Source organism: Girardinichthys multiradiatus, chromosome 9 (genome assembly GCF_021462225.1).
Source record: "Girardinichthys multiradiatus isolate DD_20200921_A chromosome 9, DD_fGirMul_XY1, whole genome shotgun sequence".
Taxonomy (NCBI): Eukaryota; Metazoa; Chordata; class Actinopteri; order Cyprinodontiformes; family Goodeidae; genus Girardinichthys; species Girardinichthys multiradiatus.
In genome coordinates, this window is record NC_061802.1 from 40,710,607 (window position 1) to 40,729,169 (window position 18,563).

An 18,563-nucleotide genomic window follows, 5' to 3' on the forward strand; every position below is an offset into this window, starting at 1 on the left:
AGGAAATTAAAATTTTCAATGGTTTGTAAGTATGTATGTTGATGTTGATGCACCATCCTTCTGAATAGTGTGTGGATGTCAGGATCAAGGGTGTGGAATTTACAGTGTTCTGCTAAGTCAAGACATGCTACATTACTTTTGCTGCGACATTACTGTCTCATTTCTTTTTCTTCAAATTTTTGTAAACTTTTTGAGTGAAATTTCAGGTTTTTTTTAATGCCCACAAGTGGTTGTATTTGAGTCGAGCTAATCAAAAACCTGGGCAAACCTCTACTTTCACTTTCATTTTCAAGCATTTTGCATGCCATGGGTGATTTTTCACTGGTTATGCTATTGCAGCTATATTTGAGTAACTGTTGAGTAATTTCTGTAACAGTGAAGCACATATGTAGCTTCCATGGTGCCTAAGAGATATAGCATCCCTTCAGCAGCATTTTCTGACATTAGTAACCTGAAATATTTTGCAATCAAACTGAGTAAAATGGTGGCAGAGTGTTGCTTTCTATGGTATCACGTCTCTGTACGCAACACAAGGGAGACATGTAATAGTGCGACAAGCGTATTACAAAGTATAAGAAAAGATGGGAGCGGTGGTGGCGCAGGGTTAAAATGCGTGACCCACATTCAGAGACTTCAGTCCTCGACGCAACCGACCTTTGCTTCATGTCTTCCCCATCTCTACAACCCTTTTATGTCAGCTTACCATCAAAAAAATTAAAAATAAATGCCACTAGTGCCACATTAAAACATTAAGAAAAGGTTTAATAGTCACTTTGTGCTTTTAGTTTTTCTCCACTTTTTTTATGAATCTCCGCAAGTTATCCCCACCACAAAAGCTCTTGCACACACACAAAAACACCCACCACACGCCAGCATACAAACACAACACTGTATTTGAATTGGAGGCTCATGTAAGGAAAGTCTTTTGTGATTGTCAGGGCAGTTTGAGATGACTCTCTGAGCTGTGACAGCACGTTAAACCGTTCGCTTCACAAGGGCACACCAGTCAGACAGCCTTCTCTCAGTTGTTTCACTGCACTTTTACAGCCGTCATTGAGAAACTGCTGCAGGTGCTTCTGTCACATTAATCTTTCATATCCACCAAGGAAACTATCAAACAAAACCATCCAAAAAGGACCACAGAGAGTACCGAGTTCTAACTTAAAATGGCAGGGTTCAGAGATTCTATTTTTGGGGAGGGGGGCTGACATGCTTTCTAGCAAATATCCTCTAAGGCCTGCAAACCGGATCACATGTTGAAGACATAATCAAAACTGCAGAAACCCGAGTGATCAGAAGTTGCTCCTTTTAAAATGCTCTATTGACTGGTGAATGACTGACTGACTGTCAGCTTCTTATATTATTGTTTTTAAAGCTCGGCTGTAAGAAACTGAAAAAGCTGAACATCTAAACTGTGGTTAAACCAGCTGATGCATAAGAGAGCTTTTAATTTCACAGCCTGTAAAGAAACTGAGCTTTCTTTCTTCATTATCCTAAAATAGTGACAGACAACTAAGTGCAAGCGGCACACTGAAAAAGAAAACTGTTGCACACAGACATTAACTGCTACATCTGCATCACTCATCCACATGTAAATAGTGTTTTTATGGGAAGAAACTGTTCTTAGTGTATTCACTTGAACTTCCGAAATTATGATTTCAGAAAGCAACAGAGTCAAAATGTACTTAATGTACACCTATTTTTGCTTGATGTAGTTTGCGGGCTCTAGCTATAGTTGTGTCTTAAGGTAACAATTTTCCAAACAATGCAGCCAATAAACTGTAGTCTAAAAAGTGCTCAGAAGATTCATCATTGAAAATAATTTCTAAATGATGTTGAAGAAAAGTAAAAAAGTAACACTTGTTTTGGTGTTTTGGGCACATCAGTGTACTTCAGGATCATCTTTCTTTGTATTTTAATGAATAATGTGTATAGTACTGCTCTAATGGCTAACTTATGGCTCGGAATGGGCACTTTTATTTTTTAAGAAATCTGACTGATCAAAATAACCCAGAATACAGTAGCTGAGTTGTAATACCAAAGTAGGGATAAGCGCATTAGTATCATTTATTGTCTACCAGGAAAAAAACAATACAGGGATATGAATCAGTGAAAATAAAACACTAACTCATAAATTTTATTAAGAACAATACTTTTGCTCTTCGAACAGGTTTTCCACTGTTGGTTCTAGGAAAACTTCAAACATACTGTGTTTGAAAAGGTGACTGCATGCAGTCAATATGTACTGTTTGCAATGATTTTGCAGTGCTTAATGCAACTAGAGTTATGAAGTAGCCTAATTGATGGTGGGTACATTTTATTTTTAAAGCAATATATTTGTTTGCAGTGTTGACTGAATGCATTGAGAGGATTTAAAGCGAAAAACTGTTGAATGTTTCCTTCGGTTTGTTTTTTTTATCGTGACACAAACCATAAAATATTACTCTAAAATATCTGAAGTCATTATCACTATCATGATATCCCAAAGGAAGTACCCTGCCAGGGCTGGACCTTGTCCACGGTCCTGTTGATTTTTGCTCATGGAGAGGAGGGTGTTTACATGTACAATACAAAACGGAAGCAGGAAAGGAATCAAATGGCAACCCGGAGGTACAAAATGGGGCAAACAGGCCCAGAGTTCCCTAACTAACTAATCGTAGCTTTGAGGCATTAACTACTGTCATCATACAGTTTAGGGAAGGCCATCATTACAATTAATATTAAATGTAGGTGAGCAAAGTGGAGAAGTAACACCTCTGTATCCCTCTATGAGGCAGCTCAGGTGCTCTTTGACAGAAAGGTTCAATGCAGAGTTGCTCAATTTATCAAATAGACCGTGGTGTGTGCAAGGTCAGTTTGTTTTGCAAAAGGTGAACCTTTCTTTCTATTGTCATCCATGTACAACTAAACATTAGGTATAATAAGGAAAGTTCACTGAAAGCTTTTTCAACCAATCACTATTAGATTTTTTACACATACCAAAACCTCTATTTAATTAAACATATCTCAGAATATTGCCTTGTCCCAGAAAACTGGAACATGAACTAAGACTAAAAGGGTAATTATGATCCCTTTCTCCCACCTTGGGCTTCCTCCCATGAGTAGATAACACTTAAAACTAAACAGCTTTTGGCTCAGTAACCACCGATCAAAACAGTACTTCAAACATGAACTTCAGACATGAAGACAGAGACACACTTTGGCTGGCAGATTCTTTCCAAATAAATGGCTGGAAGGCGACTGGGACTTTGCACTCGCAGTTCGTGACGCAACCTGTGCAGGATCAGCCAAGTGGATGAAAACACTTTAAAAATTAAAGGTTCCATCTGCAAGAGGTTGTTGCCGAGTTTTCCCAGCATTGGACCTGCCCTTCTTCGGAGGGTTGGTTGAATGGCTGAACAGGTGAAAGCAACATTAAATAAACAAGTCCGCCGTGCACTCATCTCTCTGTTAGGAAACAGGGAAGGGGCGGGAGGTCAAATGGTCATTATGGATCTGGAAATGTTTTTTTTACAGAAGAGTAAATATTTGAAGGTGCTGTAAGTGCAACACTATGTCATCTGTTGACATATTAATAAAAGCAAAAGGCTGTTTAGAACCTTTTTCAAGTGTTAAAAATTTAACAGATCAGGAGCAACAGCAGTCTCAGTACATCAGATGAGTGGGCAAGTCAAACATCGTGTTCTGAAACTGAGCCACTGCAAACACTACAGCTACAGGACAAATTTTTCCCAGACCAAAACAAAGGCTGGGGATCTTATCGCAGATCATCCCATCTTACTTGTCTTAATGTCATTGTGTTTTATTTGAAAACGTCCACAAAAATCCAACCCTCTGAGACAGACCTATAGAAGGAAGAAACCATTCTAAACTTTTGAAGCATGGCAGAATTATTTATTAGGATACCACCAGTCTTTTTTTTTTTTTTTTTAAACAGGAGAAGGCCAAATTTACCCTCTCCAGCTGAATTATTGAACAAGTTCAAGGGTTCAAAAGGACCTTTTAGAAACGTTTTAACTGGATTCTGGTGTATAGAATAGTATGTGTGCAGTCTCAAGGCCAAAGGTGGTTGGATTCAGGGAAGCTGTTCATGTTCAACAAAGATGAAATGAAAATGCTTTCAAATGAAAAATATTCATGCAAATTAAATTCCAATGTGGGAAAATAGATAAGAAATACATAATTTATGTTTTATATTTACACCATAAATTGTTTGGTTGCTCATTTGGAGAATAAGAATGCGAGGTCTAACAAACAACAAAAGTACAAACAGGAAACACGGAAGGTTCAATGGGAACAGCCTTCTGATACAGTATGATTCACAGGTTGGAATATATTGTTTGTCCCATACAGTAAAATATAAATGTGATTTTTTTAGCACGCCTAGAATGTCCAGACCCGAACATAAAACTAAAGTTTGATGTGGAGCCGAGATCTTGCGATATTAAAAGTGTCGCGTTCTGAGGTTTAGGTTGACCAAAGCGCAGACAAGAGTTTGGCAACAGCATGTTGTAAAAGTCTAATCTTTATCCAAGGTTTTCCAACCGTAGCAAAAACGTAGCAAAATCACTGCAGGTACAAGCATGAGACAAATCCAAATCTTACTTGAGTACTCACTGCAGGAACATAGCAAAAACTGAACTTAATCAGAGGTTGTGAACGGAGTAGTGAACGGAAGGAACCAGCCTTGAACACAGAAACCAGACTAACTAATATACTGAGGGATAACAAAGGGCAGGTAATCAAAGAAACAAGGAACAGGTGTGACATGGAAGCAAGGAGGCAGAGGGAGCAGGTGAACCTAATACAAAAACTAAAGCATGAGGAAAGGGACTACTTAACAAGACAGTGAACAGACCTAAACGAAACTATAGACCAAGATAAATAAAGCACAAGAATCAAAACATGAACTAAAGGAAACTGAGAAACCGGAGGAAACACAACAACCTAAGATCTAAGGACTTAGCAAAAAAGAAACCATAAAGAAACCCTGACTACAAAAGTAAACAAACCTAAACCAACACTGATAGAACAAAACGTTGATGAAGCAAAGGAAACGAGGACTAGAATATAGTAAACAATAACTAAAGCTAACCTATAAGGAGGTACTGGAGAATAAAGATAAACTAGAGGAACAAAGCTAAAGGGGACAATGAATGTAAAGGGAACAAAAGCAGAGTAATTAATAACTAAAAGAGGAAAACTAATGACGAGAGGAGTAACAGAAAATAAACTAATAAATAGGAGAGTGCAAAGGAACTAATACTAAAACATGAACATAAAACGAGAGCAAAGCTAAGGAACCAGAGAACTATAATAATAATAATAATAATAATAATAATAATAATAAGGAAACCATTCCAAGTACATAAATAGGAAAGCAACACCAAGGGAACTAAAGGCGAGAGGAGAACACACTGGGAGGGAGAAGGAAACCAGAACTGTCAGGAAAACAGAAAGCAATAAACATAAATACAAAACCAGGCTCAGTGTGAGCAGCCATCTGCCACGACCGACTGGGGGTTTGAGAGAACAGAGACACAAAGAAAACACAGAAGCACTGATCCAGGAGTACTTTCTATGGGAAGGAAAAGTAAAGGTTAATGGATGTAGCTCCTTTAGTCGTTTCACCTAGAAAGAAAGAACAGATAAACACAGAGCCAGTTTTCAAAATTAAATAAAACACAAAACCACAACAAAGTCCAAAATGTCGCACCACGACAAAAAGACCCATTATTTCTTATCACAGAGAACTCTAAGGAACCTCCATCCAATCGCTGAGTCAGTCTAATTATTATGTTCCCACAGATATGAAGGTGAGTGCTTCAGGCTTGACATTTTCCATGTACAGGTCCTTCTCAAAATATTAGCATATTGTGATGAAGTAAATTATTTTCCATAATGTAATGATGAAAATTTAACATTCATATATTTTAGATTCATTGCACACTAACTGAAATATTTCAGGTCTTTTATTGTCTTAATACGGATGATTTTGGCATACAGCTCATGAAAACCCAAAATTCCTATCTCACAAAATTAGCATATTTCATCCGACCAATAAAAGAAAAGTGTTTTTAACATAAAAAACGTCAACCTTCAAATAATCATGTACAGTTATGCACTCAATACTTGGTCGGGAATCCTTTGGCAGAAATGACTGCTTCAATGCGGCGTGGCATGGAGGCAATCAGCCTGTGGCACTGCTGAGGTCTTATGGAGGCCCAGGATGCTTCGATAGCGGCCTTTAGCTCATCCAGAGTGTTGGGTCTTGAGTCTCTCAACGTTCTCTTCACAATATCCCACAGATTCTCTATGGGGTTCAGGTCAGGAGAGTTGGCAGGCCAATTGAGCACAGTGATACCATGGTCAGTAAACCATTTACCAGTGGTTTTGGCACTGTGAGCAGGTGCCAGGTCGTGCTGAAAAATGAAATCTTCATCTCCATAAAGCTTTTCAGCAGATGGAAGCATGAAGTGCTCCAAAATCTCCTGATAGCTAGCTGCATTGACCCTGCTCTTGATAAAACACAGTGGACCAACACCAGCAGCTGACACGGCACCCCAGACCATCACTGACTGTGGGTACTTGACACTGGACTTCTGGCATTTTGGCATTTCCTTCTCCCCAGTCTTCCTCCAGATTCTGGCACCTTGATTTCCGAATGACATGCAGAATTTGCTTTCATCCAAAAAAGTACTTTGGACCACTGAGCAACAGTCCAGTGCTGCTTCTCTGTAGCCCAGGTCAGGCGCTTCTGCCGCTGTTTCTGGTTCAAAAGTGGCTTGACCTGGGGAATGCGGCACCTGTAGCCCATTTCCTGCACACGCCTGTGCACGGTGGCTCTGGATGTTTCTACTCCAGACTCAGTCCACTGCTTCCGCAGGTCCCCCAAGGTCTGGAATCGGCCCTTCTCCACAATCTTCCTCAGGGTCCGGTCACCTCTTCTTGTTGTGCAGCGTTTTCTGGCACACTTTTTCCTTCCCACAGACTTCCCACTGAGGTGCCTTGATACAGCACTCTGGGAACAGCCTATTCGTTCAGAAATGTCTTTCTGTGTCTTACCCTCTTGCTTGAAGGTGTCAATAGTGGCCTTCTGGACAGCAGTCAGGTCGGCAGTCTTACCCATGATTGGGGTTTTGAGTTATGAACCAGGCTGGGAGTTTTAAAGGCCTCAGGAATCTTTTGCAGGTGTTTAGAGTTAACTTGATTCAGATGATTAGGTTCATAGCTCGTTTAGACACCCTTTTAATAATATGCTAATTTTGTGAGATAGGAATTTTGGGTTTTCATGAGCTGTATGCCAAAATCATCCGTATTAAGACAATAAAAGACCTGAAATATTTCAGTTAGTGTGCAATGAATCTAAAATATATGAATGTTAAATTTTCATCATGACATTATGGAAAATAATTAACTTTATCACAATATGCTAATATTTTGAGAAGGACCTGTATGTCTTCTTCCATTTCAAGGTAGCTTTCAAAGTAGCTCTTGAATTGTAGTTTTCCTCATCAGGCTGGCTGACAACACTCCATCAGCTTTAAATGTTTATTTGGCAGAATTTTGGATGTTGGAAAAGAGAAAAGCTGATTGAGTTCCACCTCTGGACAACAACGCTGAAGTTAGCCTTTCCTTCGCAGCTTCCTTGCTAGACTGCTATGGATTACCTCCAAGTCAACATCTCTAATCCTTTGACTTTTCAAATCTGAACTGGATAATTCTACACTAAAACAGATACTTAAAAACAGTATGAGATTTATAAACACCTGTGAGCCAGATCTACTTTTAAGGTTCTATGTTCTAACAAACATGCATATTTGGCTTCACATCAGAACAGAATAAAATCAGTGACAGAGGCTGACTTTTGCTTTCAGGTATGTAGATGTTGGAAGAGACACACATTTCATGTTGTTTTATTTAACCTTATTCTTTATTCAGTCTCAACTAAACAGCCTCAATCCATTGCTTATATACCTAAAACTTTATTTACCAAAGAATACATAATTAACAATAAGAATTGCCAGAAAAATAAAAGCCCTTGTTGATCAAACAGTTTGTATAAAAGGTGTTTTTTTAAGATGTTCCACTAGTTTTAACCATCTTGAGACACTTTTTTATGCATAAATTAAAAAATTTCCCTAAATATTCAAAATTTTATCATTTAGAACTACGAAGACATAAATGTCAGTTAAAACAAATGATTTGAAGAATGTGTTTGCTGCCTAGCTGCTCTGTTGGTGTCTTAACACAACAAAGTTTAACGCTGTTGTGGACAAAGAAAGTTCTTGATAACTTAGCGAAACGAATTAACCTCTAATACAAGCAGCAGTCCATCGTATTCCAACACCTGCTGTAAGTCAACATCCAAACAAAGTTTGGCAAGTTGACGCAAACCAAGAGAGACAATGAGGAGAAAGCCAGCAGGCAAAAATCACCTTTTGTTGTGTCAAAGCTAGTGTGCTCAGAGCTCTTTGAGGAAAGAGGGTTCCAATCAGAGCTCATCCTGTCAGCGCCCAGACACCAACGCAGTGATACGAAGGGCGGCTCTGGTCTGATAAAAGGAGACGGGCATCAAGTTCTTCACAGAGAGGGAAAGAGGGAACCAGCTGGGTGTCACCGTTCTTTAACTGTTAGTTCTTGGCTAACGTGCATAGCTGTGAATTCTCAACTTCAGCACTGTATGCCTATGTTCTGACACACTCGTTCATGAAGTATTTTCTATGAAAAACTCTAACTGTCACCGGCTAAAGATTTCCAAATGTTACAGATGATTTTACCCCTGGCTTAATCCGCATTAGGAGACACAGCCACGCTCTACCTGCTTCAGAGGCAGCCGTCAAACAGGAGTGAGCCACTGGTCTGAGGCCAGGAAATATCAGGCCTGCTTATGCAAGGAGCTATCAGACATTCTGTTTAAAGCCTCTCATAATTAGGCTAATTACACAGGGATAATATGAAGGTTAATCAAATGATAAACATGGCAAATATAGATTTGTTTTCCCCATTAGCTATTGTGGAGAGCCCAACCAGTTGATAACCATTACAAATGAGATTTGGAGCTGTGACTACAACAAAGACTTATACCCCCCACACCCCAACAATCACCCCCACCATGAGCAAAGAGAAAACCAAGGGAGACATCAAACAGAAGCTCTACAGCTTCAACTCAAACGTTCTGGCATCATCTTAGATGCATCCAATGGACAAAAGGCGTGGAACTTTAAAAGAATCTGTGTATCCTTACTCTCTTACTCAGAGGGTCATTTGACTGATAGCATTTCTTTATTAGTGTGACTGCTTGTTTGGTTACGGCTAAACATGTGTGTGTGTGTGTGTGTGTGTGTTTATAAGATTGTAAAGAACTGACTGACTAGAGGCAGAGAGACCAAATAACCTACAACAGCAATAAGTTGACAATTCAGCGATGAAGCGAGAAATCGTCTGGAACAATTCTCATCTGGATCTGCCCTGATGGTAGGAAACCCAACAATCCAATCTTTTTCGATCAGTGAACACACCATATGTGAGTGCTGAAAACAACACCTTCCAGAGCACCAGTTGTTACTGAATGAAAAAGACTGAAAGTTAGCTTTTAAATGGCAGGGTCACAATGTCACAATGAAGTTGGAGGAAAAGACAGAAATGTACAAAGCTATTTAAAAGAAAACTAAAATCTACAGCATGTCTGAGGTCCAGTCAGGCTGCCAGAGAGCAACACTTTAATCAGAAGGAGGTGAATTCCTGTAAAGCTAAATTGCTCAGCTTTATTTTATTGAACTTTCATTGCTGTCATTGTGTGTATCATATTGAATATAGGAACGATGTTAGGCTTTTGTGAATCTAAAAGTCAAGCATTTAGAGTCTCTTGAATATCCACACTAAGACGGCGGTCTTTTGTAATGCTAGTTACATTAATCTTGCCAATTCTTAATAAAAGGTGCTAAAGCCAGGTGAAAAAATGAAACATAATAATAGCAAAAATCCTATTTTACAGCGACTGTTTATTTGTGTAGTACCATTCATACACCAGGTAATTCCAAGTGTTTTACAGCAAGGCACAGAGATAAAAAATGGTTTAGAAAAAGCTTTTCTCAATGTGCACTGTTATTGTATACTCCTTTATTACTGTACTGTAAAGAGAAATCTGACTCGGCTATGATCAGTACTGGCAGGGCAAAGCTGTATAAAAACCCAGAACTGGAAATCGGCCAAACAAATTCTGATCGGATCAGTCCTAGACAAGATGATTCAATATGGCAACAAAGATCCAAAGCAAAATTTTGCCTCATCAGTGTAGTTTCCATAACTGGATCAGAGCCAGTGTTTCACGTTTCCCCCCATTTCAGCTTAAGCTACAAATCATTGACAATGTATTGATAATATTGATATTGATTTTTATTCTGACAAAATCCAGAGAGACCAATAAAAACTGAACTTGACCATTTATTTGAAGTGCAAGGAGCAGTGGAGAGACATGATCTTATAGTTACAACCTTCCTGCAGTTACAAGTCTTAACACTGTCCGTCACACTAATGCTGGCTCGCTTTGGTCGGAAAAATAGGAAAAAGAAAGTTTTACAAGTCAAAACAGTTGCTGAGAAATTATCCTATTATAGAGAATTCTCCCCATTTTTAAAAGTGTGTTTATTCCTGCATTGCTTGGCCATATAAATACCTACTTATTTTAAAAGATAACCGCTCGGTTTATTGCATAAACACCTTAAAACTTGCTAACAAGCTTTGCAGGTTTTTTTTTTAACAGCTTTTGAGTCGTTTACTTGAGTTTTTGAATGAAAACAAGACAACTTTTCTGTAAATATGTGATTTTGACTTTAATGCTGACTGACAGCTTCTATTGGCTTGGGATATATCAAATAGAATTGCATGGCTTGCATGACTGGAGTATGTGCTCCTTGAAACTGTGAGTGGTGGGATGCAAAGTCTCCAGAGTTTATCTTATTCCAGTCTCAGGAGGTTACTGACTGACAGCTGTAAATATATCACAACACAACCTTAACTGTGTATCGCATACCTCAGCAGTAGATACTTAAAAAATATGTGGATCAACAACAAATAAAGGAAGAATCTGTGTGTTTTGCAGTTTTTAGAAAATCAATTGCAAATGGCAGAAAATAAGCATCACAGAGCGTCAGATGATTGTGCTGGTGAGCCACACAGAGGCTTATTAGGCAGATGTGGAACGGATGGCAGAAATCAAACGACCTCAGTTTCCCAGTGCTGTGGCTCATTTGGTCTGAAGTGCTATTAGGATGGAAAAACTATGTTAGTTCAGATAAATAATGGAAAAAAACAGTTGAAATAATAGGCAGCAGAAAGGCAGTAAGAGGGTTTAATACTGTGTCAGTCATGTGTGCAAAAATTGAGTGTGCTAGCTAGCAGGCTAACATTTGCTAATTGGACTAAACAAGTAAAATAGTTAATAGTGAAAAAAAGCCATATTTAAACCGTTATATTTTTGTAACTACAGCAACCATATAATTGTTCAGTTCTTTAAATTCATAGCAAACCCTTTGTCCTATCATGCTGCTGTATTATTGTATAAACGGTAAAATCAAAAGGCAGTTATGGGAAGAAAATAGGTCCTTGCCCCCAAAAACGCCACAGAGCTCAGTAGCAGTTAACAGCAGCCCAAAATGAAATCAAATCAAGGCTTGTTATTCAACACTGGCCTTGAGCTCCACATGCCACTCTTGGATAGGTAGCTAATGAGTGCCTTTGGTTTGGTAGCAGACTGGGGCAAAGTCAACAGAGCAAAGGCTATCTGGGAGGTAACTACAGGGAAAGACTGGAAACACAGACTTGCCTGGAAGAGATAAAAACATCACATCAATCCATCATTAATTGCCCTCATTTGAGTGTTAACCCAGGGCTCATATTAGAGGAAATGCATGCTTATGAAACAAGAGATCTTTTTTTTAGGCAGCTACCTGCAAAAATGTCACAAAATGAATATAAGACCATTATCAGCCTTGATGCGTTAATTATTGCCTATCAATTTGGAAATGAACCATTGTTAGAAAGTAACACAGAGCCGAGTCATCTGCTGGGCCTGGACTTCTCCATTTAAAAGATGTGTTCTCTCTGAAGGCGTTTTCTACTAAAAAGGTAAAACTAAACCATTTATTTGGAGAAGACTAACATACGAGGAAGGCCTTTCTTGTTAAGAAAGGCACTAATTAAGTTTACCAGAGTTTCTCAGCGGTAAAACACTCAAAGTTGCTCTCTAAAAGCTTTCTAGAATGTAATTTATGAAGACAGAGACAGCATGGAATTGTCTTCTCACGGCGAAAGCATGAATTGCAAAAGGACACATTTTCACGTTGGACTGAGTTAATTATAATCCCGAATTCACAAACAAGTCAATTGTCTGCCTGCACAGCTGTGACTGCTTGGTTGGTGAAGGCGTGAGCGGTGAAATAAGATGGAGGCAAGCTTCCAATTTGAGGGATCATGCTATCACATGTGTGTTTTTATAATTGTATATGTGTGGTATAAGAACATATAAATCAATTCTGAATCAGGTTTATTTAAAACTTCTGAAGACTGGATTGCTAGGTTGGCTCAATGCGTTGATAATGAGATTTAAAACGCATTTAGTCATGTCTTTGTAACACTAACGTGATTTGACGTAGAAAAGACAAGCACTGCCATTTCAAAACCTAGATATATTATGTAATAAAGAATTTTAAAGGGATCTGCTAAGAGTGATTATTTCATTTGTTTTCCAAACAGATTTTCTTATTTTTCACATAAAAATGTATTATGACAGTTACACTGATATGATAAATGAAAGCAATCTAATAGTTTTCTGCTACAGTGTATTCATAGTACTGAAATGATGTTGTATTGAACTTTTTTGAATAACCATAAGCTCCAATGTCACTGACTCTTTAGAAAAGCCCAATAATTAAAACGGGTCATTAAAGGGCTGGTGTCTACCTCCCAAGATCATTTGAAAAGAAAATTGGCCATTTCTATGTACAGGGACAGCTGTTATAGTCGATGTTGAAATCATGGTGGTGCAGGCCTTTCTGCATAGAGTTGGCATATTCCCCCATGCAAGCTGGTTGTCTCCAGCTTACACTCCGGCCTTCTGCCTGTTAGGCTTAGTGGTGATTTGAAAATTGACCTTGAGAGAGTGAGCATGCATGTTTGTTCATCTCATGTGTTTCAGTCGTACACTCCAGTGATAGATGGGTGGCCTATCCTGGGTGTGTCAGCCTCTAGCTGACTGACGGCCAGGATGGCTTCCAGCAAAAACAAACGCAAAATAATCTGACACGAGTGTGCAGGCAGAAAAAATAGGTTCTTGCCGAACAAAACGCACAAGTGCAAGAAAGCTTCAGAAGTTTGTTCAAATCTGGTAAATGAACTTGAAAAGTGCTTTCATACAACCTTTTATGCAATACAACAATTACATGACACCTAACGTACAGAGAACAGCGCTGTGAAATGTTCAAACCCTCGTCCTTGAAAAGTTTTAACAAAAAATAAATAAACTATAGTGATTCTTTCAGTAGACACTGAGCTTTATATAATATGCCACACTGCCAAGAGAATCAGTGGAATCAAGGAAAGGTAGAAAACCTTGTAATATCACAGTTCCTCCACTGTTCTCCCTTTACTTGCAGAAATAAGACTAAAAGTCTGCAGTAATGTGTTTAACTTGACATCATGGATTGCAATTTTATAATTCAACTAAGAGTGAGTTCCTGATGTTATTTTCTAAGATTAGGAGAAAAAAAATCTATTTTAAAAGCAAACATTCTGATACAACTTAAATGTCCTAAGAAGACATGCTGGCCAACCCACAATGAGGTTACAGGACAGTACTCTAACAGAATCTGAACTTTAACATGGAATTTGGAAAGTGAGAATTTTACTGCAGGGCTCCAGAAGGGATGAATAGTTCATAAAATCAACAACTATGTGACCACATATTGCAACAGGGTTCTACTTATTGAACCCATTTCAAATCAAAACTCCAAAAATAAAAAAGACAAGAGATGCACCGATCAGGCTTTTCCTGGTCAAAACCGATTTCAGTTTTCTGTTAGGTGAAAAAGGCTTCATTTGGTTTTTGACTGATCCGTTTTTTTTTTAAGGACTAAAACACAAAGAGGAAAATGTGCATCAGGTTGTTTAACAGAGGGGATTTTCCATCCAACAGAAAATAAGGAACTTTTTCACATTAAAACGAACAAAGCACATCTCTGGAATGTTTGTCTTAATTTTATTCAATTAAAAGTGAATCAAAATCCCTGCTGTTGGTCGAGCCATTTATAGACTAAAATGGTGAGAATTCTTAGATTTGGTGTATGTAATTACACCAAATTGGTCAAAGCTGATCAAGGGGAAATTTATCTGAATCTCTCTGGCTTTATTTAGTTACTTAAAATAACAGAAACTATCTCACCCACATTAAAATGACGTTGCCATAATTTCTTTTATACCAGAATAAATCAAAACATTTTACATGTGGTTTTAAAATGTAATGCTTTTTGCCCAGAAAATAGGAAATGGGGACGTACCAACATCTGCTCCTCAGCTGCTTTTCTTTCACGGTAGCCACAAGCTGACTTATCACATATTTCTGAGTAGTTGTAAATAACATCCACCAGGCTAAATCTCTCCTAGCTGAATAACAACTGGTTTAAAACAAACTGTGGATGGGTGAGTGCAAAGCGAGATGTAAAAACAGAGGAAAGTCACCGAGGCTATAATCCTTATACTGTAAAAATGGTGGATTAACAGATTTCTGGATTCCTCCCGGCTGCTGCCATATGGTGCAGTAGTTACACCTTTCCCGTCTCCTTTAGTAAGGCGTCTGTGTCTTTCACTAGATGAAACCTCAGAAAGTCGGTCATGTCATTCAGTAAAAGTTGTTATCAACAAGCATGAAGTCTTCGTTCTCAGATAACACACAACACACTGAATTAGGCCACTTGGGATTCTCCAGTGGACTCGGAAAACTTGTGGATTTAACTTTCTGAGACACATTTTCTACCTAGACAAGTCTGAGATTTTCAGACCTTTTCATATCACACGTATTGAGCTGTTGTTGAAATGTTCAACACAGCTTATCCTCTCTTGCTACAATGAGCACCGCACATCTATCCCTTTATTCAAACTTCTATTGGGCTTTGGCTGGAGGACATAATCCTCTCTCCCGAGTCCTTCACTGCCAAAGCCACATAGAATCAACTCATCAATAACACTGTTTACTGAATACAGATGACTTAGCACAGGAATCTCCTTAGCGTGGCACAGATGAATGAGTCTCAGCTTGAGACAAATTCATCTAAGCTTTATCAAATGCTTGAGCTGCTGTTTAAGCAATTGCAGCAGACGGAGATTTCGCATTGCAGTTGCGTGCACATAAATGGGTGCTTGGCCCGGTGAAAGATGCAGACACAAAGCCGCAGTGCTTTGCCCCTTTGTCAAGACTTGTAGGTATTACTTTACTTGTGCAGAGAAATAGGCCCAGTGGGTTGGCAGCCACAGAACCAGGCAGGGCTGGACTGCGCAGCGTCGGCTGAAGATACATATCAATGAGGGGTTTATGGCCCAAGACTTCCTCATGTCACACCAAGGCAGAGTTTCCTTATACTCTATAAAAAACAGATTAGTGGATGAGTTTACTGTAAGTTTCTCGACTCTGTGGGATAGTACTAAGAGAAGATGACAACTAATTCCCTGTTGGTGAGAATAAACACTTGGAAAGTTCTATTGTAAAAATGACTGTGACAAAGATTAGCATTTATGGTCCAACTATTATGACCTCATGAGAATTACCATCTTTTAATTGTTAAGACACTGTTTTTTTTTTAATCTAAAACTGTGGTAGAAAAAGCACTGGCTGTATTTGGGCTGGGTTCAGTGGTACTCAGTGGAAATGTTTGTATTAATTATTTGTCAGGTAAACGCGAATGAATAAACTCATCTAATAAGCACTGACAACCAATACGTTAAGACCGTTGCTTCAAATTAGTAGCAGTTTTTAACTAACATATTATACACATTATTAGAACATTATAAGCATTGCTTCCCTTCACCCACCAAGCTCCATGCAGCCCAAGAAAACTGTGGTCACTAGAGCACTTCCGCTAAAAGGACTTTAAACAGTATGAACAGCTAGTCTGGAACAGAACCTTCAAAACTTTTGCATACCTTGGTACCAGTAACCGGACCATAGAACATCTTTCAGTGTTCTTGAGAAGATCTATAATCTCAAAATTTAACTGTCTTTAAAGTTACTGAAGCAGCCTACCTCCAATTAAAGAACATTAAAACAAATGTGTGTTTTATGATTCTAGTTAATAACGTTCAACAATCCCTGATCCAGGACCAAGATGTCTGCGGTTTCACCATGCAACACATCAGCATGTATTTAAATGGTTCTGAGCAGTAAATGCTGGAACATCATACTGGGATCAGTACTGGGATCAACACACAATGTTGCAGGCACTCGGAGCAACAGCAATTTAACACTTCAATTCATGGGTTTGGGTTCATGGATCCCTTCATCAAACGTTACACAGCAAATGTGTTTATAGTTAAATGTTTCAGAACAACGTCAACGAGTAACAATGACAACAATGAGTAAATAAATGCAGACTGTAAATCTACAAACTGGACCCATTTGGATCAGCGTTGAAATAAATGAGATGTTTCTGATACTCTTGCAAAAAAACAAAGCACTGAAATCCAGCTTGGCCAGAAGCATCTGTACAGCATGAGCTGGGCTTGATTTAAAGGCTTTGGGCCTCAGTCCTCATGCCTACTTGTTTAGACTCTCACTAAATCTTCTCCACTGCTCACTCTGCAGCACTCTGACCCTCAGTGACACCCAAAGCAGATGATTTCACAGCTAAGTTAAACTAGTTGTTTTTAAGGAGGGTTTACGCTTAATTGACTGATGGCTTCTGCTGTTTATTTTTTTCGGCTGCTTAGAACTAATCCAAACCAGCTCACTGGTCTGTTGAAAAATCCACCCAGGGTATCTATGTCAGCCTCCTTAATCACTGTGGGCTTGTTTTGATCTAATCTCTCCATCTTAAACGTGTCTTATTTGTTTTCTGCTTCTCACTTTCCTTGTTGAGAGGTTCTCAGCCCAGCTGCTGCTACTTTAGGACCTGTTGTAATGAACAAATCCATGAATTCTACTAGCTGCAAGAAAACGTCGGGCCATCAGTTTGTGACCTCAAGCATTCATGAATTTTGTAGCGGACAAATGAGCTGAAGCACACAAGCAAGTCCATTTTGAATGGCTAAAAAAAGTCTTTATTCTAACTTTAAACAGGCCATTCATGCTTGAAAACCCCTTAATGGGGGTGAGTTAAAACAGTCCTGCAAAGAAGAGCGGTTCTGAATTCTATTGCAAATACATGATGGGTGTAGTTGTAGACAAGGGCGGCACAAGCACGTATTAGGTTTACATTTTCACATAGGATCAGGTCGATAGCATTTTTTTTTTTTTGCTTAACGAATTAAATTATCATTTGGAAACTGTTTTGTACTTATTACGTTATTTTCGTCTGATATTACAATTTTGTGAACTGAAATTTGCAAATGTGATGAAAAAGCAAAAACAGAAGAAATCTGTGAAGAGGCAGATATTTTAAATACACATTTGAGGAAACATTTTAGGACTGAAGCTCCACAGAATATTAGCTCATAATGCTCTTCCAGCAGTGCGACTGGGAAATCCAGCGGATATTTCCATATTCTTTTTTTTGTTTTTCCAGAGAAGATTAAAATTAATGTTATCATATAATCATCAGTGTAAAAATATCTTACATAAACAGAAAAGTTTTAAGAATGCAATGTTGTCCATAGAAGCAACAATTTCTAGGTTTGCAATTTCCAAAGAGTTTACAACCCAACAAGAATGGTGCTGGTCATTATGCTCCTTAATATCATACTTTTTGGTCATTTCATACATGAAAAAGTTGGGTATGAACAAGAGCAACCTCTCACTGGATGCTTGGAATGTAGGCTTTGAGATTTAAACTCAATTCGCTGTTTTTGAGGATTTCAGGAGGTCAGTGGGTTTAAGAATTAGAAGGTACCTAAATTGATATGAACAGCTGAAACATACAAAATTAACATATTTCTGAATCTCTTACAGTCTTGTTTCATAAGATTATAAGAGTAGAAGTAAACAAAATCATACTAAGAAATATTTATGCTTGCATTCAAATGCCTGACATTTAAATGCATTTGGAGACAAAATACTGTGCTTCTGTGAAATCTGTAATAGATATTATTTCTGCTGCAGTCCAACAAATATTTGAGGATTTAGCCATGTAAATAAAGTCTCACAGTCAGATGAGTCAAGGAACCCCTTGGCTACAGCAACAGTCAAACCCAACAAAGAGTTAAGCATTTGAAACTCCACTGTGAAGCTAAACTGTTCTTAAAATTCAGCTGGCAGCCAGCCTCGCTAGTCATCCGCCAATTTGATGCGTGCTTCAAGGATCTGGCCCAAACAGATGAACTGTGAGCCAGTAATCCAAACAAACACAGTAAGGAACCAT

The 18,563-nt window shown here is 38.5% G+C and overlaps 1 protein-coding gene across 6 annotated transcripts in view; it reads right to left on the reverse strand.

The window, feature by feature from the left end:
* Positions 1-18,563, reverse strand: part of LOC124874026 (LIM domain containing preferred translocation partner in lipoma) — a 211,976-nt gene that overhangs the window by 149,149 nt on the left and 44,264 nt on the right. The window contains exon 1 of one of the 6 annotated variants that reach the window (XM_047375170.1): positions 4,606-4,624. The exons of the other annotated variants lie outside the window; for them this stretch is intronic. The gene's annotated coding sequence lies outside the window, so the exon portion shown is untranslated. Of the gene's footprint in view, positions 1-4,605; positions 4,625-18,563 lie in introns of those variants that run through there. 6 annotated transcript variants of the gene reach the window in all.